Raw genomic sequence first — 23,487 nt, 5'->3', positions numbered from 1 at the left:
ATTAGTGTCATCATCACAACTGTGAGCTTGGCTAAGGTATATGTCACAACCCAAACTGTGAGTAGAAAGAAAACAGGAGAGTAACATCACCTGGGTGCTGGGTCAGAAATATGTCACAATTTTTCCAGGGCAGGGATTAGACATAGAGTCATATCACCTGGTTGCCTGACCAGGGTTATGTTACAGTTCTCTCCTGGAAGCAAGGCACAGACAACAAAGTCACATTACTTGGGTACTGGGCCAAGCTATATGTCACAATTTTCTCTGCAGGTAAGACCTGGGTACACACCTGGTTGCTGAACCCAGAGGTATGTCACAATTTTCTGTGTGGTCATGGTGCAGATGGAAGAGGAGAGTCACACCTCCAAAGCAGTGGATGCAGAGATGTGTCACAAGGCCTCTTGTGGGCAGGGCCCAGGCAAGAGCCTTTCACCCATTTGGTTTGACCCAGAAATATGTCTTAATACCCAAAATACACAGGGCTGATTTTAAAGAGGAGGGTAATAAGGCATGGCACAGTGGTTCACGTCTGTAATATCAGCACTTTGGGAGGCCGAGGCGGATAGATCGCTTGAGGTCAGGAGTTTGAGACCAGCCTGGCCAACATGGTGAAACCCCATCTCTACGAAAAATACAAAAATTACCCAGGTGTGGTGGTGCATGCCTGTAACCCCAGCTACTCGGGAGGCTGAGGCAGGAGAATTGCTTGAACCCAGGAGGCGGATGTTGCAGTGAGCCGAGATCATGCCACTGCACTCCAGCCTGGGTGACAGAGCAAGACTACATCTCAGAAGGAAAAAAAATGAAAAAGAAAAACAGAAAGAGACTGATACCACCAGATGCTGGGTCCAGTGATATGTCACAATCCCCCCTTTATACAGAGCTCAAGTAGAAAAGGACAGTTACATCACTTAGGTGATAAACAAAATGATTATGTCATAATTTCCCTATTAGAAGGGCTCAAGCAGGAGAATCACATCATCTACCTGTTGGACCCAGCCATATTTCAATATATACAATTTTTAATAAACACAATATACAATTTGTATATTGAAATATGGCTGAGTCCAAGACCTAGGTGATGTGACTCTCCTGCATGAGCCCTGCTAATAGGGGAATTATGACATATCATTTTGTTTATCACCTAAGTGATGTAACTCTCCTTTCCAACCTGAACCCTGTAGAAGCAGAGGAGAGTCACATCACCAAGGTGCTGGGCCCAGCAATACATCACAATCCCTCCTTGGGCAGAGCCCAAGCATTAGAAGAGATGTAGTCTCGCTCTGTCACCCAGGCTGGAGTGCAGTGGCATTAGAAGCATTATAGCTAGGTCAAAAAAATATGGCACAATACTTCCTGAAAAATGAAGGGTCCATGCAGCAGTCTACCTAAATTAGAGCTTCAGAGATATGTCAAAATGCCCGATGTGGGTGAGGCTCATGTGGAAGAGAAAAGTCACATAACCTAGGCCCTTCACCTAGTTATACGTCACAATCACCCCAGTGGGAAGCACCCAGGCATGGAGAAAAATTACGTAGGTGCTGAGACAAGTGTTCTGTCACAATCCCCACTGTTGACAGGTCTCAGAGACAAAAAATAGTCATATCATCTTGTTTAGTAGGCCAGGGACATTCACTATGTCTCCTGTGGACAGGGAACAGGCAGAAGTATTACATCACCTGTGTGCTGTGCCTAGGGATTAGTCACTCCTCCTTCTTGGTCAGGGCCCAGGCAGGAGCAAAGAGTAACATCACGTAGGTACTTGGCCCAGATATGTTACAATGTCTCTTAGGGAAAAGCCTATGTAAAAGTCGAGAGTAGGAGGCCTTCTCTTTTGGCTTTGAAGCTCCCCTCCCTCTGTCTCTGTACAGGGGAGCTTCTTCCTTCTGTCTTCTCCCTTCCTTCTTGCCTATTAAACTCTCCACTCCTTAAAACCAAGAAAAAAAAGTGGAGAGTAACATCAAATAGATGACGGGTTCAGAAATATGGCAAAAATGGCCCCTGTAGTCAGGATATAGGCAGGAGATTCATATTACCTGGGTGTTAGACCCAGCAATATATTACAATAGCCCATGTGGGCAGTGCATAGAAAGGACAAACACATTACCTGGGTGCAGGGACCAGTGATATGTCACAATGTGCTCTGTGACAGGAACAAGGAAAGAGTATAGGGTCATATCATCTAAATACTGGTTCAAACAATATGTCCCAATCCCATTTGTGTGCTAGGCCCAGGCAGGAGAGTCAAATTCCTCAGGTTTTGAGCAGAGATGTGTGTCACAATCACACATGCAGAAAGGCTCAGGAATAACATGAATAATTCCTCACATATTCCCATTCTAGGTATGAGAAGCAAGACCATTTGGAGGTTGGGTCTAAGTGCAGAAATCACAATCTCAATATGGATGAATTCATGAAAAAGAGCCTCAATCTCTCCTTTAGACTATGTCTTCTCAGTAAACTCATAGCCTCACAGGTGCGCTGAATCTTGGTCTGAGTCACCAGCCCAGCTGTGGACCAGATCCACACATGGGAGTCAATTTTGCAACTTTCCACTGCCTCCAGGGTTGAGACTCAGAACTTCAGAAGTAGGTTGTGTTTTTCTAAAAGGATGACATATTTACTGTTGACTGGTTGTGAAAACCAGTATCACAATGTCGCCTGTGTGCTGGGCCATGTAAGGGCATTCAATGCATTACCTGAGGACTTTATGCAATATGCATGTGAGTCGCAATCCACTCTAAGACATTTGTGATGGTATGGACCCTTGACAGTACATGCTGCTCTAATCCCAGAAATGAGAGTCAACATCTCTCCAATTGCCTGATCAATATAGGAGAGTCCTCATCTGCCTATGAACTACATTTAGAAGTGAGTCATCTTTTGTAGCTTTAGAAATAAGCCATTCCTGGCTGGATGTTTGCATATCACAGTCACAATTCCAACTGTGGACTGCATCTGTATATGAGATTTAGGACCTCACCAGTGGGCTCTGTCTATCTTGAGGTTACAATTGTAATGAGCAGCAGGATGTTTTTATTTCTTTCTTCTTTTGAGACAAAGTCTCGCTCTGCTGCCCAGGCTGGAGTGTAGTGGTGTGATCTCGGCTCACTGCAACCTCTGCCTCCTGGGTTCAAGTGATTCTCCTGCCTCAGCCTCCTGAGTAGCTGGGACTATAGGCATGTGCCATCACGTCTGGCTAATTTTTTGTATTTTTAGTAGAGATGGGGTTTTACCATGTTAGTCAGGATGGTCTCAATCTCCTAACCTTGTGATTCGCCCACCTCGGCCTCCCAAAGTGCTGAGATTACAGGCGTGAGCCGGCCTCCCAAAGTGCTGAGATTACAGGCGTGAGCCGGCCTCCCAAAGTGCTGAGATTACAGGTGTGAGCCACCACACCTGGCAGGATATTCTTTTTTTTTTTTTTTTTTTGAGATGGAGTCTCACTCTGTCACCAAGGCTGAACGGCAGTGGTGTGATCTCGGCTCACTGCAACCTCTGCCTCCTGGGTTCAAGCAATTCTCCTGCCTCAGCCTCCTGAGTAGCTTGGATTACAAACACCCACCACCATGCCTGGCGAGTTTTTATATTTTTAGTAGAGATGGGGTTTCACCATGTTGGCCAGGCTGGTCTTGAACTCCTGACCTCGTGATCCACCTGCCTCGGCCTCCCAAAGTGCTGGGATTACAGGCTTGAGCCCGGCCAGGATGTTCTTTTAAGAAACACAATCTTGGGCTGGGAGCAGTGGCTCACACTTATAATCCCAGCACTTTGGGAGGCCAAGGCGGGCGGATCACCTGAGGTCAGGAGTTCAAGACCAGCCTGGCCAACATGGTGAAAACCCATCTGTAATAAAAATACAAAAATTAGCTAGGCTTGGTGGCATGCATGTGTAGTCCCAGCTACTCGGGAGGCTGAGGCAGGAGAATCACTTGAACTCTGGAGGCAGAGGTTACAGTGAGCTGAGATCATGCCACTGCACTTTAGCCTGGGTGACAAAGCGAGACTCCATCTCCAAGAAAGAAAAGAAAAGAAACGCAATATCATCAGTGTTTTTGTCCCTTGATGACACTGTCTGTGCCACCTGAGGGCTTTATAGAATATATGAGAGAGTGGTAATTCTCTATGACCTTGGCAAAAAGAGGAGACAAAGGATCGTGTTTGTTTTCCTAAGCCTAGCTAGGAGAGAAAGTAACTCTTTTATTGCCTGGTTCAAGGTATAAGAATCATCATAGCAATTGCAAGCTGAAGCAAGATATATGTCCCAGTGACACTGGTGGGTAGGAAGTGAGCAGAAGAGTGACATCACCTGGGTCTCATCTAAAGGTATGTCACAATCTTTTTTGAAGGCAAGGACCAGACAGGAGAGTCATATCACATCATCTAGGTTCTTGGCCGCGGATGGATTAAAATCTAATCCTGTAAGATGGCCGCAGGTAGACTGGGTGCAGTGGCTCAGGCTGGTAGTCCCAGCACTTTGGGAGGCCAAGGCAAGTGGATCACCTGAGGTCAGGAGTTAGAAACCAGCCTGGCCCACATGGTGAAACTCCACCTCTTCTAAAAATACAAAAATTAGAACGGTGTGGTAATACATGCCTGTAATCCCAGCTACTTGGGAGGCTAAGGCAGGAGAACTGCTTGAATCCAGGAGGCAGATGTTGCAGTGAACAAAGATCGCATCGCTGCACTCCAACCTGGGCAACAGAGTGAGACTCTGCCTCAAAAAAAAAAAAAAAAAAGACTAGATAGGCACAGGCCACAAGTCACATCACCTGGGTGCTGGGCCTAGTGATATGTTACAACGCTCTCTGTGAGCAACACCCTGAGAGGATAGACACACACCTGGTGGCTGATCCCAGTGATATGTCACAATCTTTTCTTTGTGTATGGTGCATGTAGGTGAGGAGAGCCACATTTCTTAGGTGATGGATGCCAAAATATGTCACGAGGCCATCTGTGGGCAGGGCCCAGGCAGAAGCCTCTCATCCCCTAATGTCAGATGCAGTGATATGTAACAATATGTAAAATATGAAAGGTCCAGCCAAAAAATGAGTTACATCGTCTAGGTGCTGGACCCACTGACACAACACAATTCCCTTGTGACAGGGTAGAGGCTGATGAAGAGTCACATCACTACCTAGGTGATGAATAAAAAGTTATTTCATTATACTCTTGTGGCCAGGGCTTATGTAGAAGACTCACATTACCTGGGTGGCAGACCCAGCTACATGTCACAATGCAAAATGTTTGTAGGGCCCAGGCAAGAGAAAAGAGTCCCATTACGTAGGTGCTGGGCCCAGTGATGCATCACAATCCCTTTTCGCAGAGGAAGGGTCGCATCACCTAAATGCTGCATTCAGCAACATGTCACAATACCCTCTGAGAGGACAAGCCGGAAAGAAAAGTCACATCATCTAGGTAAAAGACCCAGAAATATTTAATAATGCTATCTTTTCGTAGGGCTCAGGAAGAAAAGAGGAGTCAGATAACGTAGGAGCTGGGCCCAGCTATATGGCACAATCACTACAGTAAGCAAGGCCTTGGCATGAGAGGACAGTCACATCAGATATGTGCTGGGCCCAGCGATATGTCAAATTTCCTACTGTGGACTGCTCCAGAAAGATAAAAAGAGTCCTGTCATTTAGGTAACTGACCCAGAGATATGTCACAATGACCATTTCGGCAGGAACCAAGCAGAAGAATCACATCCTCTGTGTGCTGGGCCCAGCAATAAGTCACTCTTGCTTCTGTTAGCACGACCCAGGCCCAAAGGTATATTAAAAGCTAACCTACGGACAAAGTGAAGATAAGAGAGGAGAGTCACATAAAATAGTTGACAGGCAGAAAACTCACATCATCTAGGTGTAGGGCCCAGCAATATGTCACAATGTCTTACGTGGGCAGGTCCAAGAAAAAAATATATCCCTTTGGTGCTTAGTTCAGTAATATTTCACAATCTTTCCTGCAGGAAAAAACTAAGAAATAAAAGAAAAAAATTAGCTATACGCTGTGAAAGGTCACAATTTTTCCTGGGAGCAGAGACCAGGTAATACAAGAGAGTCACATCACCTGTAGGATTGGTGCAAAGACATTTGTATTTTTATTTTTTTTTATTTTTTGGAGATGGAGTCTCACTCTGTTGCCCAAGATGGAGTGCAATGGTGCGATCTTAGCTCATTGCAACCTCCACCTCCTGGGCTTAAGCAATTATCCTGCCTCAGCCTCCTGAGTAGCTGGGACTACAGGCACCAATCACCACACCTGGATGATTTTTGTTTTTTGTTTGTTTGTTTGTTTGTTTTTAGTAGAGACGGGTTTTCACCATGTTGACCAGGCTGGTCTCGAACTCCCGACTTTGTGATCTGCCCACCTTGGCCTCCCAAAGCGCTGGGATTACAGACATGAGCCACCGTGCCCAGCCACAAAGACATTTCAAAATGCCTCCTGTAAGCAAGGCCTAGTCATAAAAGTTACATCACCTGAGTGTTAAACCCAGCAATATGTCACAATGCCCCAAGTGGGCAAATCACAGGCAGAAGAGTCACAAATTGTCACTGCAGGGCCCAGCAATATGTCACAATGTTCCCTGAAGGCAAACCTAAAAGAAGAATCACACAAGCTAGGTGCTGGGTGTAGCAATATGCTACAGTTTCCCTGTAAGCAGGGACCAACAGAAGAAGAGAGTCACATCATCTGGATGCTGGGCCCAGTAATATGTCAACCATCTTTCCTGTAATAAAGACCCAGGCAGGAGAAACATATCATCTGGTCGCTGACCACAGCAATATGCCACAACTTTCTGTGTAGGCAGGGTGTAGGCAGAAAAGGAGAGTCATATCTCCTGGATGAGGAATGCAGAGACATGTCACAATGCCCCCTGTAGGAAGGGCCTAGGTAGGAGACTCCCATCCCTTAGGTGTTGAGTTCTGCAATATGTCACAATACCCAAATATGCAGAGCCTGAAAAAAAGAGGAGAGTCACATCACCTAGATGCTAGGCCAGTGATCTGTCACAATTTCTCTGTGAGCAGAGACCAGGCAGGAGAAGAGAGTAACATTACCATGGTGATGGGCATTGAGTTATGTCACAAGGTCCCCTGTAGGCAGGCCCAGAAAAAAAGTTACATCCATCACCCAGGTGATGAACCCAACAATATTTAACAATGTCTAATGTGATATATTGTGCCACAACATGTAAGGCACATTTGGGAGAGTCACATAAACATGGGTGCAGGATTCAGCAATAATTGACAATACCCAAAATTTGCAGGATCCCTCCCACAAAAAAAGAGGACAGTCAAATCACCAAGGTGCTGGATTCAGCAATAAATCACAATCTTACCTTTGGACTGAGACCAGGCAGCAAAATCAAATCACTCGGGTGCTGAACATAGGCATATGTAACAATCACACCCACAGGAATGTCCAGTAATGAATTAACAATCCCGCACAGGTCCCAGTTCTAGGTATGAGAGTCACCACACCATTACATCTGTGTGCTTGGCCAAGTTATATGTCACAATTCCACCTGTGGGTAGAGAACAAGCACAAGAGTCACATCAACTGTGTGCCGGGCCAGGGTTATGTCACAATCTTCCCTGACAGCATGCACCAGCAAGGAGAGTCACATCACAGAGTTCTCAACCAGAGATGTTATAATCCTCTCCTGAAAGCAGGGCACAGGAAGAAGAGTATGATCACCTGGGCGCTGGGCTCAGCTAAATGTGTCACAAGGCTCACTGTAGGCAAAGCCCAGAAAGGGCTTAGACAAAACACCTAAATGTGTCACAAAGCTCACCGTAGGCAAAGCCCAGAAAGGGATAGACAAAACACCTGGTTCCTGGGCCCAGCAATATATCACAATCTTCTCTATAGGAAGAATGCAGGTAGAAGTAGAGGGTTTCATCTCCCATGTGATGGATAAAAAAATATATTCCAAGGCCCTCTATGGGAGGGGCTCAGGCAGAAGCCTTCCAACCCCTAGGTGTTTGTTTCAGTGATGTGTCACAATAACCAAAATATGCAGGTCTCAGGCAAGTGAGAAGAGCCATATCACCTAGGTGCTAGGTCCAGTGATCTGCCACAAATTTTTCTTTTGGCAGTGCTCAAGCAGAACAGAAAAGTCAAATCGCCAAGATAATGAATGAAAAGATATGTCAGAATAGTTCTGTGTGAGAGCCCAAACAGGAAAGTCTCATCATCATGTTGCTGGACCCAGAGACATATTGAAATACATGATGCCAGCCAGGTGCAGTGGCTCATACCGGTAATCTCAGCACTTTAGGAGGCCGAGGTGGGTGGATCACCTGAGGTTGGGAGTTCGAGACCAGCCTGACCAACATGGAGAAACCCCATCTCTACTACAAATAGAAAAATTAACCGGGCTTGGTAGCACATGCCTGTGATCCCAGATACTCGGGGGGCTGAGGCAGAAGAATTGCTTGAACTGAGATGAAGGTTTTGGTGAGCTGAGACTGCACCATTGCACTCCAGCCTGGGCAAAAAGAGCAAAACTCCATCTCAAAAACAAACAAACAAACAAACAAAAAACACAAAAAAACATGATGCATGCAGGTCTCAGGCACAAGAGGAGAGTAACATCACTTAGGTGCTGGATGAGCCCAAATGCACATCACGATTTCTTCTTAAGCACACCCCAAGCAGTAGCAGAGACTCCTATCATCTAGGATCTTGGTCCAGCAGTATTTCACAATACTCCTGAGGGGTGGGCCTAGGTAAAAAAAGTCACATTACCTAGGTGAGAAGCCTAGAGATATATCACAATGTCCTTTGTGGGTAGCACTTATAAAGGAAGACACAGCCTAGGTGCTGGGCTCAGCTTTATGTTCCAGTCACCCCAGTGGAAAGAGGCCAAGAATGAGAGAGTCACATCACATAGGAGCTATGTCGTGTCATATCACAATTCCCACTGTGGACAAACCCCAGAAGAAAAGAGTCACATCGTCTAGGTGGGAGGCCCAAACATATATCACAGTGACTCCTGTGTGCAGGGACCAGGCAGAATAATCACACCACTGTTTTGCTTGCCCCACCAATACGTCACTCTCTATTCTGTGGGCATGGCCCAGGCAGAAGAGGAATGTCACATCATGTAGGTGAAACGGGCATTTACCTCAGCTTTGCCCATAGGAGAGATTGTAATGGGACAAGAAATATCGTAGGTAAAACGGGCATTTACCTCAGTTTTGCCCATAGGAGAGATTGTAATGGGTCAAGAAATATGTCACAGTGCTCCCTGTGGTCAGGCTTCAGGCAGAGGACTCACATCTTCTTAGTGCTGAGCCCAGCCGTATGTCTCAATGCCTTCTAAGGGCAGAGCCAAAGCAAAAAAAAAAAGTAACATCACCTTAGTGTTAGGCACAGTCACATGTCATAATCTCTTTTGTGAGCAGAACCTAAAAAAAAGTGTCACATCAGCTAGGTGCTGGGCCCAACACTATGTCCCAGTACCCCCTGTGACTAGGGACAGGCAGGAAAAGTAAGTCACATTTACAGGGTGATTGGTGAAGACATATATTACAATCCCCTCTGTAGACAGGTCCAGGATGAAGTGTTACATCACCTGGTCGTTGGACTCAGCCTATGTGTTTAGGGCACAAGCAAAAGATTAACATAACATAGGCCCAGCAATATGTCACAATACATCTGTGGGCAGCACCAAGGCAGAAGAGCCGACTCACACCACCTGGGTGCAACACCCAGCAATATGTCACAATGACCACTGTCGGCTGTATCAAGGCAGAATAGAATCACATCACCAAGGGTCTGGGCCCGGTGATATGGCACTGTGGACTGGGCCCAGGAAAAGACAAATAACTCGGATGCTGGGCTAAGATGTATGTCACATGACACTTGTAGAAAGGTCTTGTGATGACATTAACAATTACACTCATGTCCTGAGTCAAGGGATGACAGTCAACACTTCCTGCATTTTGGGTCTAAGTACAGGGGTCACAGTCTCAATGGTGGACTGGATTTGTGCATGAGAGCCTCAATTTCTTTTGCAAATTATGTGCCTTAGTCTGGGCAAGGTGGCTCACACCTGTAATCCCAGCACTTTGGGAGGCCGAGGTAAGCGGATCACTTGAGATCAGGAGTTCAAGACCAGCCTGACCAACATGGTGAAACCCCAGTTCTACTACAAATACAAAAAATTAGCTGGCGTAGTGGTGGGCACCTGTAATCCCAGCTACTCAGGAGGCTGAGGCAGGAGAATCACTTGAACCTAGGAAGCAGAGTTTGCAGTGAGCCAAGATCGTGCCACTGCTCTCCAGCCTAGGTAACAAGAGCAAAACTCCATCTCAAAATAAATAAATTATGCTCCTTAGTGAAGTTGCAGTCACAAAGGTGTGTTGAATTTTGGTTAATGAGTCACTAACCCAACTGTGGACAAAAATCCACAAATGAGAGTCAATTTTCCAACACTCAACTGCCTCCAAAAGTGAGATTCAGAACCTCAAAAGAAGAGTGTGTTTAAGTGGATGACAATCTTTGGTATTGACTGGGTGTGAATATAAATTTCAGTCTCACCTGTGTGCTTCTCTCTGTCAGGGCACTCTCTTGTGGACTATATATGGTGTGCCTGAGAGTTGCAAACTGCTCTGAACACCAAGTCTAGGTATGACATTCAACATCTCTCCAATTGTCTGGGTCCAGAGAGGAGAGTCCTCACCACTATGAGCTGGGTTTAGAAATGATTCACCATCTCAAGTGTGGCCACATGTTCACTATGATAGTCACAATTTTAACTATGGACTGCATCCATCCATGAGAATTATGACCTCATCAGTCAGTGGGCTCTTTCATGTGTGAGGATGACAATCCTAAAAACTGGCAGGGTGTGCTTACATGAAACATGATCTAACCTGTTTGCTGGGTCCTATGGTACAGAAGACATGCTCTGTACCATCCGAGTGCTTTACACAATATACAAGAGAGTGGTAATTCTCTATAACCTTCATACAGAGAAGAGACCAGGATTTTACTCCTTTTTCTTTTTTTTTTTTTTTTTTTTGTGAGACAGAGTTTCGCTCTTGTTGCCCAGACTGGAGTGCAACGGTGTGATCTCAGCTCACCACAACCTCCACCTCCTGGGTTCAAGCGATTCTCCTGCCTCAGCCTCCCGAGTAGCTGGGATTACAGTTACGTGCCACCATGCCTGGCTAATTTTTTGTATTTTTAGTAGAGACAGGGTTTTTCCATGTTGGTCAGGCTGGTCTTGAACTCCCGACATCAAGTGATCCATCCACCTCTACCTCCCAAAGTGCTGGGATTATAGGCGTGAGCCACCACACCCAGCCAGGAATTTTACTCCTCTTTCTAAGCCTACCTGTGAGAGACAGTATCTCTTCTATTGGCTGGTATGAGGTATTAAGGTCACCATCAAACCTGTGAGCTGGGCCGAGATATATGTTACCAACCAACTTCTTGGCACAAACCACCCAGGAGAGTGACATCACCTGGATGCTGGGCAAATTATATGTATTTTTTTTCCCTGAGGGCTGTGAAAAGGCAGGAGAGTCACATCATCTGGGTTTTCAACCAGTGGCATGTTACAATTTTCTGCTGAAAGTTATGCACATGCAGGAGAGACACGTCACCTGGTGGCTGGGCCCTGCAGTGTGTTATAACCTTTCCTGTGGGCAGGGCGCAGGTAGAAAAGGCATCACATCTTTTATGTAATGGATGCAGATATATGTTACAAGAACCCCTGTGGACAGGGCTGAGGTGTTTGGCCCAGTGAAATGTCACAATAACCAAAATATGTGGTTGTTAGACAGAAGAGTCACATCACCTAAGTTCTGGTTCCAGTGATATGTCACAATCTTTCCTTTTGACAGGGATCAGAGAGGAGTCACATCACTTAGGTGATGAACAAAAATAAATGTCTCAATAACCCCATGCTCACGGTCCATGTGAGAGAGTTGAATCACCTACGTGTTGAACCTAGTGAAATGTCAAAATATACAATTTATGCAGGGCCCAGGCAGGAGAAGACAGTACCTTCACCTAGGTGTCAGGCCCAGTGATACATCACAATACCTTCTGTGACAGAGTCCAAGCAGTGGAGAAGCATCACGTTACCTAGGTGCTGAGTCAAAAACTATGTCACAAAAATCACTGAGGGTAGGGCCCGGGCAGGAGTCAAATTACCTAAATTAGGGGCTCAGGGATACGTTGCAATGACCTCTGTGGGTAGGACTCAGGAGAAACAGGAGAGTCACACAATCAAGGTGCTAAGTAAAGCTATATGACACAATCACCCAAACTGATAGACCCAGGCAAAAGAAAGGAGTCATATCACATAGGTGCTGGGCCAAGTGATGTGTCACAATCCTCATTATGGACAGTTCCCAGGAAGAAAAGGAGAGTCACATCATCTAGATGATGAACCTAGAGATGTCAAAATAAGCCATGTGGGCTGGGATCATGCAGAAGAATAGAATCATTTGTGTGTTGATCCTAGTATAAGTCACTCTCTTTTTTGTGCACATGGACCAGGCAGGAGAGTCATAACATCTAGGTGCTGGGCCCAGAGATAGGTCACAAGTTCTACTATTGGCAAAGCCCAGGTAAGAAAGTAGAGTCACATCAAATAGTTGATGGGCCAAGAGATATGTCACAATGCCCCCAGTAGGCAGGGTTTAGGCAGGAGACAAATCACATTGATGCTGGGCACTGTAGTATGTCACAATGTCTTTTAAGGGCAGGGCCAGGCAAAATAATTTCAGTGATAGGCCTAGTGATGTTTTAGTTTTTTGTGAGCAGAATCTATGAAGAAGAGGCAAGTCATATCAGCTCGGTGCTGAAACCAGCAATAGATATCATTATCCCCCAGTGAACAAGGACTAGGCAGGTGAAAAGATTCACATCACCTTGGTGATTGGCACAATGGTATGTAACAATATCCCTGGAAGGCAGTGGCCTGGCAGGAATGTGACATCACCTGGGTATTGAAACCAGCTTCATAATAGCCTAAGTAGACAGGGCACAGGTGGCAGAGTTCCATCACCTGGGTGCTGAGCCCAAGGATATGTCACAATATTCCTGTGGGCAAGGCTCAGGCAGGAGAGAAACATTTTCTAATTGCTGGATCCAGTGATGTCACAATCTTCTCTGTGGGAAGAATGCAGGTAGAAGAGAAGAGTCACATCTTTCTAGGTAATGAGGCCAGAGACATGCCACAAAGCCTCCTGTGGGCAGGGCCCAGGCAGGAACCTCTCATCCCCTAGGTGTCAGTCCCAGAGATACGTCCGATATTCATAATATGCCATGCCCTGGCAATAAAGGCAAGTTACATCACCTAAGTGCTAGGGCCAGGGATATGTCACAATTCCTCTTTCATCAAGACCCAGGCATAAGTGGAGAGTCACACCACTCAGGTGATGAAAGAAAAGATACATCATCATACCCCTGTAGGCAAAGCCCATGCAGGAGAGTTACATCACCTAGGTTGTGGCCCCAGTGATGTGTCAAAATACACAATGTATGCAGGGTTTAGGCAGGAGAAAAGAGTAACATCACCTAGGATCCTGGCTAAGCAATATATCAAACTCTCTTTTTGGGAATATTCCAAGTAGTAGAGGAGAGTCACATCACCTAAGTTCTCAGTCTAGCAATATGTCACAATGCTCCCTGTGAAAATGACTGAAGAATAAGAGGAGAGTAACATAACCTAGGGGCTAGGCCAAGCTATGTGTCACAATCACACCTGTGAGCAGGGCCTAGTCATGAGAGGAGAGTTGCATCAAGTAAGTTCTGGGCCACACGATATATCACAATCCCCATATGGACAGGTCTCAGGAAGACATCACCTAGGTGCTGGGCCCAGGAACATGTGACAATGTCTCTTATAGGCAAACACAGGGTAGGAAATGGGAGGGGATATTAAACATCTGATGGGCCAAGAGGTATGTCACAATGCCCTCTGTGGGCAGGATCCAAGCTGGAGACACACATCACCTTGGCGCTGGGGCCATGAATATTTTATAGTGCCTTCTGAGGGCAGGCCCAAGGCAAAAGAATAATGTCATTATGCTGTTGGGCCCAGCGGTATGTTACAATCTTTGCTGCAGGTGGAACCTAGAAAGGAGAGGAGTCACACCAGCCAGGTACTGGGCTTAGCAATATGCCACAAGATGTTTTGTGAGAAGGAACTAGGCAGTAAAAGGCAGTCACATCACCTGGGTGGTGAGCACAGAGATGTGTGACAATGGCTCCTGCAGGCAGAACCTAAATAAGGGAGTTACATTTTCTGGGTTTTAGACCCAGTAATATGTCACAATGAACCACGTGGGCAAAGCAGAGGAGAGTTAACATGATCTAGGGGTGATGGCAGCAATATTTTACAATGCTTACTGTGGTCAGCACCAAAGCAGGAGAGAAAACTCCCATCACTGGCCGGGCACGGTGGCTCACGACTGTAATCCCAGCACTTTGGGAGGCCAAGGCAGGTGGATCACCTGAGGTCAGGAGTTCGAGACCAGCCTGACCAACATGGAGAAACCCTGTCTCTATTAAAAATACAAAAATTAGCCAGACATGGTGGCGCATGCCTGTAATCTAAGCTACTTGGGAGGCTGAGACAGAATTGTTTAAACCCAGGAGGCGGAGGTTGCCTTGAGCCAAGATTGCGCCATTACACTCCAGCCTGGGTAACAAGAGCGAAACTCTGTCTCAAAAAAAAAAAAACAAAAAACAAAGAAAGAAAGAAAAAGAAAACTCCCATCACCTGGATGCAAGGCCCAGTGATATGTCCCAATGCCTAATGTGGAAAGCACAGAGGCAAGAAAATAGAGTCACATCACCTAGTTTCTGGTCCAGCGATATGTCACGATTCCATCTGTGGGTTAAATCCAAGCAGGAGAGAAACTCACTTGGGTTCTACACAGAGGCATGTGTCACAATCACACATGCAGGAAGGTCCAAATGAAATTAACAATCCTGTACATAACCCACTTCTGTGTGCAGCAGCAAGGCAGAAGAGGAGACTCACATTACCTGGATGCAAGGCTCTGAGATATGTTAATGTCTTTTTTGAGTAGCACCAAGGCAGGAGAATAGTTACATCATCTAGGTGCTGGGTCCAGCAGTGTGGCACAATCCTATTTGTAGGCTGGGCCAATTCTGAAGAATCACAATACTCAGCTGCTGGGCAGAAGTGTGTCAAAACCGCACCTGAAGGAAAGACCAAGGATGAGACTAACAATCCTGTGTATACCCCAATTCTTGGTATGAGAGTCAACACCTCCTGTATGTTAAATCCAAGTACACAAGTCACATTTTTAGAATGAATTGAATCACTGAATGAGAGACTCAATCCCTCTTACTGGCTGTGTCACCTTAGTGGAATCACAGACTAACAGTGTGTTCAATCTTGGTCTGAAAGTCACTAACTAAACTTTGGACTGGATTCACTTATAAGAGTAAATTTTCCAACTTGCAACTGTCTCTGGATATGAGATTCAGAACATCCAGTGGATTGTATTCATGTGAAAAGAGGACAATCTTTACTGTCGGCTGGGTGTGCATGAGTGTCAAAACCTCAACTGTACAATGAGCCTAGTTAGAACACTCTCTGTACCAACCGAGGAATTTATAAGGTTCCCATGAGAGTCGCAATCTTTTGTGACTGGGAGACAATTGTGCTGGTATCGACCCATGATCGTACCTGTGGCTCTATGCCCAGATGAGAGTTAACACCTCTATAATGACTGGGTCCAGATATGAGAGTTGTCGCCTGCCTATAAACTAGGCTTACTAATGAGTCACCACCTCAGCTGTTGCCTGATGTTCACATACGACAGTCACAAATTCAACTCTGCACTGCATCCACATGTAAGATTTAAGACCTCTCCAGTAGGCTTTGTCCATGGATGAGGGTGATAATCTTAACAACTGGCAAAGTGTGCATACATAAATCACAATCCCATCTGTTTTCTAGAGCCGTTATGACACTCTGTGTACCACTTGAGGGCTTTATACAATATGTGAGAGAGTGTAATTTTCTCTGACCTTCCTAAAAAGAGGAGAGTGAGAATCTTACCCATGTACCTAAGCCCACATATAAGAGATAGTATGTCACCTATTGACTGATTTCAGATATGAGAGCCAACATTGCACCTACGATCTGAAAAAAGATGTATATTACAATCTCCCCTGTGGATAGGGAGTGAGCAGGAGACTTATATCATCTGGGTAATAGGCTAGGTATATGTCACAATCTTCTCTGAGAGAAGGCACCAGGCAGAAGAATTAAAACCTGGGTGCTCAGTCAGGGATATGTTAAATTTCCTCCTGAAACCAGGGCACAGACAGTACAGTCACATCACCTGGGTGCTGAGACGAGTGATATGTCACAATGCTCCCTATGAGCAAAGCTCAGGCAGGAGAAACACATACCTGATTTCTGGGCCAGAAGATACGTCACAATCTCTCATTGTGGGGAAACCTTGGTAGAAAAGGAGAGTCACATCAAATAGTTGATGCTCTTAAAGATATGTCACAATGCTCTGTTGTCATGGTCCATACAGGAGACTCATGTCACCATGTTGCTGGGCCCAGCAATATGTCACAATGCCTTTTGAGGTCCAGGCCAAAGCAAAACAGTAATGTCACATTGGCACAGAGCTCCACAATATGTCTCAGTCTCCAGAACTTATCATGCAGAACTTATGATGGAAGAAGAATCACACTTGTTTGGTACTGAGCCAAGGGGTATGTCACAATTCCCTCTGTGAGCAGGGACCAGGCAGGAGAAGAGAGTCATATCACCTGGGTAATGAGTGGAAATATATGTCATAATGCTCCTTTTTGGCAGCAGAGTTACATTACCAGGGTGTCGAACCCAGCAATATGTCACAATTGCTGATGTGGTCGGGGAACAGGCAGGAGAGTCACATAACCTGGGTGTAGGGCTCAGAGACATGTCCCAATGCCTTCTGTAGGCAGTGCCAAGGCAGGGGAGGAGACTCACATCATTTAAGTGTAAGGTCCAGTGATATGTCACAATGTCCACTGTGAGCAGCACCAATGCAGAAAAATAGAATCATATCCCCTCAGTTCTGGGTTTAGCAATATGTCACTATTCCATCTGTGGGCTGGTCTTAGGCAAGAGAGTCAGATCACTCAGGTGTTGGGCAGAGAAAAATGTTACAATTAAACCTGTGGGAAGGTGCAGAGATGAAATTAACAATCCCACACATGTTCTGGTTTTAGGTAAAGGAGGTTAACCCTTCCTATATGTTGTGTCTAAGAACAGGAGTTACAGTGTCAACAGTGGACTAAATTTGTACCTGACAGCCTATACTCCTCCTGTGGACTTTGTCTAATTAGTGAAGTCACAGCCTCATAGGTGTGCTGAATCTTGCTCTGAGTGTCACCAACTCACCTGTGGACTGGATCCACAGGTCCATTTTTCCACCTTTGACTTCCTCTATGTGTGATCCAGAACTTCAAAAGTTGGCTGTGTTTATGTGAGAATATGATGATGTATACTGTTTGATGGGTGTCCATATAACAGTGAAAATCTCCAGGCCGGCTGCAGTGGCTCACACCTGTAATCCCAGCACTTTGGGAGGCTGATGCAGGCAGATCACGAGGTCAGGAGATTGAGACCATCCTGGCCAGCATGGTGAAACCCTGTTTCTACCAAAAATAGAAAAATTAGCTGGGCATAGTGGTGTGTGCCTGTAATCCCAGCTACTCAAGAGGCTGAGGTAGGAGAATCACTTGAACCCGGAGGCAGAGGTTGCAGTAAGCTGAGATCACGCCACTGCACTCCAGCTGGGGTGACAGAGCAAGACTTCATCTCAAAAGAAAAAAAGAAGAAGAAAAAAAAGAAAATCTCCTCTGTGTGCTGGGTCTTGTTAGTACACTCCTTTTTTTTTTTTTTGGTGAGACAGAGTCTCGCACTATGACCAGGCTGGAGTACAGTGGCATGATCTCAACTCAATGCAACCTCCACCTCCCAGGCCGAAGCGATTCTCCTGCCTCAGGCTCCTGAGTAGCTGGGATTACAGGTGCCCACCACCATGCCCAGCTAATTTTTTGTATTTTTTAGTAGAGATGGGGTTTCAACATGTTGGTCAGGCTGGTCTCGAACTCCTGACCTCATTTCACCCACCTCGGCCTCCCAAAGTGCTAGGATTACAGGCGTGAGCCACTGTGCCTGGTTAGTACACTATACTACTCAAAGGCTTTATCCAGTATAAATGAGAGGCACAATTTACTCTAAAATCATGTTTGTAAGCACCCATGACCATACTTGTGGCCCTAAGCCCAGGTATTAGTCAACATCTCTCTTAGTTTGTTGGGTTTAAGAGTAGAGTCCTCATCTGCTATGTTCTGAGTTTAGAAATGTGTCACCATCTCAACTGAGGTTGGAGGCTCATATATGAGAGTCACAATTCCAACTGTGGACAGTGTTTGCATTTGAGATTCTGTTTGCATTTGAGATTCTGTTTGCATTTGAGATTCAAGACTTCAGCCATGGGCTCTTTCCCTGTGTGAGGGTGATAATCCTAATAATTGGTGAGGTGTGAACATAAGAAACAATCTCACCTTTGTGCTGTGTGCCCTGGGATAACACATTTGTAACACTCGAGGGCATTATACAATATGTTAGAGTGTGGCAATTCTTTATGACCTTCGTAAAAAGAGAAGACCAAGGATGTGACTCATTTATCTAAGTCGAGCTATGAGAGACAGTATTTCTTCCAATAGCTGACTTGAGGTATGAGAGTCATCATTCCACTTATAAGCTGACTATAGTATATGTCACCATTTAACCTGTAGGTAGGGAGTTAGCAAGAGAGTCACATCACCTGGGATTTCAGCCAAGGTATCTCACAATCTTCCCTGAGGGAAGGAAACAAGCAGGAGTATCACATCACCTGGGTGCTCAACCAGGGATATGTTACAATTATCTCCTGAAAGCACAGCACAGGCAACAGAGTCACATCACCTGGGTGCTGAGCTCAGCACTATGTCACAGTGCTCCCTGGGGGCAAGACAGAGACAGAAAAGCCATATCACCTGGTGTCTGGTTCCAAGGATATGTCACAATCTTTCCTGTGCAGGGCATGGTGCAGGCAAGAAGTGTCACCTTTTAAGTCATGGATGCAGATATATGTCACCAGGTCCCTGTGGGCAGAGCCCAGGCAGGAGTATGCAATCCCATAGGTAGTGGGCCTAGTAATATTTTACAATATCCAAAATATTTGAGGCCCAGGGAAAACAGGAGAATCACATCACCTAGGTGCTGGGTCCAGTGATATGCTGCAATCCTCCCTTTTGGCAAGGCCCAGACAGAAAAGATTTACATCATCTAGGTGATGAATAAAAAGATATGTTATAATACCTCTGTGGACAGGGCCCATGCAGGAGATTCACATCACCGAGGTGTTAGAACAAGCCACACGTCACAATATACAATGTACAAGAGGAACCAGGCAGCAGAGGAGAGTCACACGACCTAGGTTCTGACCCAGCAATATATTACAATCCCTTCTTAGGAAAAGCCTAGGAAGTAGAGGAAAGTCATACCACCTGGGCACTAGGCCCTGTGATATATCTAGTGTTCTCTGTGGAAAGCACTAAGACAAGAGAATAGATTCACATCACCTAAATGCTGGGTCCAGAAATATGTCACAATCCCATCTGTACGTTGGGCCCAGGCAGGAGAGACAAATTACTTAGGTGCTTAAAAAAGGTGTATGTCACAAACACACCTGAATTAAGTTCGAGATATGAGATTAACAATTTCACACATTTCTTAGTTCTAGGTATGAGCCATAATACCCTCTGTATGTTGGGTGTAAGTACCTGAGTGACAGTCTCAATGATGGTCTGGATTTGTGCATGAGAACTTCAATCCTTCCTGCAAATTGTGTCATTTTAATGAAGTCACTGACTCACAGGTGTGCTGAATCTTGGTCTCAGAGACACTAACCTCTCTATGGATCGAATTAACATGAGATTTAATTTTCTAACTTTCGACTGCATCTGGGTGTGAGATTCAGAACCTCAACAGTGAGCTGTGTTGATGTGGAAGGATGACAGTCTTTACTGTTGGCAGGCTATGCATATGAGTGTCACAACCTCCCCTGTGTGCTGAGTTCTGTTAGGACATTCCCTGTACCTCTTGACGACTTTACACAGTATGTGACAGAGTGTTAATTCTTTATGACCTTCATACAAAGAAGAAACCCAAGACATTACTCATTTTCCTGACCCTGGCTATGAGAGATAGTGTATCTGCTGTTGGTTGTTTAGAGGTATGAGAGTCATATTGTCCCTATAAGTTTGGATAAGAGATGCATCACAATCCCACCAGTGAATAGGGATTGACCAGAAGACTCACATAACCTGCCTTTTGGGGCAATATGTCACAATCATCTCTGAGGGCAGGGATAGGGCAGAAGTATCACACCACCTGGGTGCTCGATTAGGGATATGTTACAATCTCCTCTTGAAAGCAGAATACAGTCAGCAGAGTCACATAACCTGGATGCTAGGCCCAGTGATATGTTACAATGATCTGTGGGCAAGGACCAGGCAGGAAAAACACATCACCTGATTGCTGAGACTGGTGATTTGCCACAATCTTCCCAGTGGTGAGGGTGCAGGCAGAAAAGGGCGGTTAAATCTCCTAGATAATGAATGCAAAGATATGTCACAAGGCCACTTATGTGCTGGGCTCAGGCTGAAGCCTCCCATTTCATGGGTGTTGAACTCAATGATATGTCACTACACCCAAAATATGCCAGAAACAGGAAAAATAAAAGGGTCACATCACCTAGGTGATGGAAAGATAATGCAATACTTCTGTGGGTGGTTCCCATGCCATAAAGTTGTATCACCTAGGTGTTGAATCCAGGCATGTCACAACAAACAACGCATGCAGGGCTTAGGCAGAAGAGGAGGGTCACAACACATAGGTGGTGAGTCCAGCAACACATCACAGTCCCTGCTTGGGCAAAGCCCAAACCATAGAGAAGAGTCACATCACCTACTGGGCTCAGCAATATGTCACACTACCCCTTATGTGGAGGGCCCATGCAAGACAGTCACATCACCTATATAATGGGCTCAGCAATATGTCACAATTCCCACTCCGGGGAGGGCCCATCCAAGAGAGTCATATCATCCAAATTATGGCCCAAAAATATGTCAAAATGCTCTCTGTGAGTACAGCTCAGGAAAATAAAAGAATCACACGACCTAGGGTTTAGGCCCAACTATATGTAACAAACACCCCAGTTCGCAGAGCCCATGCATGAGAAAAGAGTCACATCACCTATGTGCTAGGCCCGGTGATATGTACCAATACTTGTTTTGGCAGTTCCCAGGTAGAAGACGAGTGTCGCATCACCTAGGTGATTAATAGAAAGATATTTCATAATACTCCTATGGGCAGGGCCCATGCAGGAGAGTTGCATTACCTAGGTGTTAGACTCAGTGATACGTCTTAGTACACAATGTGTGCAGGTCCCAGGCTGGAGAGGAGAGGCACCTCATCTAGGTTCTTGACCCAGTGGTACGTCACAATCCCTTTTTGTGCAGAGATGGAACAGCAGAGTCACATCACCTGGATTCTGGGCCCAGCAATATATCACAATACCCCAAGAAGACAGTCCAAACAAAAGAGTTATATTGGCCGGGTGTGGTGGCCCATGCCTGTAATCCCAGCACTTTGGGAGGCCAAGGCAGGTGAGGTGGATCACTTGAGGTCAGGAGTTCGAGACCAGCCTGGCCAACATGGTGAAACTTCGTCTCTACTAAAAATACAAAAATTAGCTGGGCGTGGTGGCACGTGTACCTGTAATCCCAGCTACTCAGGAGGCTGAGGCAGGTGAATCACTTGAACCCAGGAGGCGGAAGTTGCAGTGAACCAAGATCACACCACTGCACTCCAGCCAGGGCGACAGAGCCAGACTCTGTCTCAAAAAAAAAAGTTATATTACCTAATTAACGGTCTCAGAGATAAGACAAAGTGCCCCTCACAGATAGGGCTCAGGAAGAAGTGTGGAGTCACATAACATTTGAGCTGGCCCCAGCTATGTGTCAAAATCACTCTAGTCGGCAGGGCCCTGGCATAAGAAGACAGTCATATCAAAGCTAGGTGCAGTGGCTTACGCCTGGAATCCCAGTACTTTGAGAGGCCAAGGCAGGTGGATCACCTAAGGTTGGGAGTTCGAGACCAGCCTGACTAACATGGAGAAACCCCATCTCTACTGAAAACATAAAAAGAATTTGCTGGGTGCGGTGGCACATACCTGTAATCCCAGCTGAGCCAAGATCGTGGTATTGCACTCCAGCCTGGGCAACAAGAGCGAAACTCTGTCTTAAAAAAATAAATAAATAAAAAGTCACACAATGTAGGTGCTTGGCCAAGCAATATGTCACAATCCCTACTGTGGACAGGTCCCAGGGAGAAGAGAGTCACACAACCTCAGCGATGGGCCCAGATATATGTTATAGTGACTTCTGGGAGTCAGCAGAAGAATCATATCACCTGTATGCTAAATTCAGCAGTAAGTCACTCTCTCTTCTGTGGGCAAGGCCCAGGCAGGAAAGGAGAGTCATATCACCTTGGTGCTGGGCCCATTTGGTCAACGTCCAGGTAAGAGAGAAGAGTCACATAAAATACTCAAAGGGTGCCAAGAGCAATGGTTCACACCTGTAATCTCAACACATTGGGAGGTCAAGGCGGGTGGACTGGCTGAGGTCAGGAGTTTGATATCAGCCTGGCCAACAGGGTGATATCTTGTCTCTACTAAAAACACAAAAATCAGCCAGACGTGGCGCACACACCTGTAGTCTCAGCTACTCAGGAGGCTGAGGCAGGAGAATCACTTGAACCCAGGAGGCAAAGGTTGAAGCGAGCAGAGATCACGCCACTGCACTCCATCCTAGGTGACAGAGTGAGATTCTTTCTCAAAAATAAAATTAAAATAAATAAAATATAATACAATAAAATAAAATAGTCAAAGGGCCCCAGATATGTTACAATGCACCTTGTAGGCAGGGTCCAGGTAGGAAACTCATATCACATTTGTTCTGGGCCCAGTAATATATCACCACGCCTGCTGAGGGCAGTGCCATGACAAAAGAGTACCGTCACCTTAGTATTAGGCCCAGTGACATGTCACAATATCCCCTGTGGGCAAAAACCTAGGAAGAGGAGAAAAGTCATGTTAGCTAGGTGCTGAACCCTGTGATACGTCACAATCCTTTCTGTGAGCAGGGGCCAAGCAGAAGAGAGCTGCATTACCTGTGTGATGGATGCAGGGATATGTCACAATGACCTCTGTAGGCAGGGCCTAAGCAGTAGAGTTACATCACCTAGGTTTGGGACCCAACAGTATGTCACAATGGGCCACATGGGCAGGACACAGGCAGAAGAGTCACATAACCTATGTGTGGGGCCCAGCGATATGACACAATGCCCCCTGTGGAAGAGCC

The 23,487-nt window shown here is 45.8% G+C and overlaps 1 protein-coding gene across 46 annotated transcripts in view; it reads right to left on the bottom strand.

Moving 5' to 3' along the window:
* Positions 1-23,487, bottom strand: part of ZNF254 (zinc finger protein 254) — an 85,772-nt gene that overhangs the window by 48,005 nt on the left and 14,280 nt on the right. For 4 of the 46 annotated variants that reach the window (XR_010138451.1, XR_010138452.1, XM_063719422.1 and 1 more), the window contains exons 4-11: positions 23,040-23,474; positions 22,837-22,934; positions 22,299-22,366; positions 16,423-16,471; positions 15,022-15,198; positions 9,200-9,327; positions 7,343-7,528; positions 5,854-5,975 (exon numbers count right to left, since the gene is read on the bottom strand). The gene's annotated coding sequence lies outside the window, so the exon portion shown is untranslated. The other 42 variants (XM_063719405.1, XM_063719414.1, XM_063719400.1 and 39 more) reach the window with 42 other exon arrangements.

Source organism: Pongo abelii, chromosome 20 (genome assembly GCF_028885655.2).
Source record: "Pongo abelii isolate AG06213 chromosome 20, NHGRI_mPonAbe1-v2.0_pri, whole genome shotgun sequence".
In the NCBI taxonomy this organism is placed as follows: domain Eukaryota; kingdom Metazoa; phylum Chordata; class Mammalia; order Primates; family Hominidae; genus Pongo; species Pongo abelii.
The sequence above is the reverse complement of the archived record's forward strand: the minus strand, read 5'-3'. Positions and strand labels throughout refer to the sequence as shown.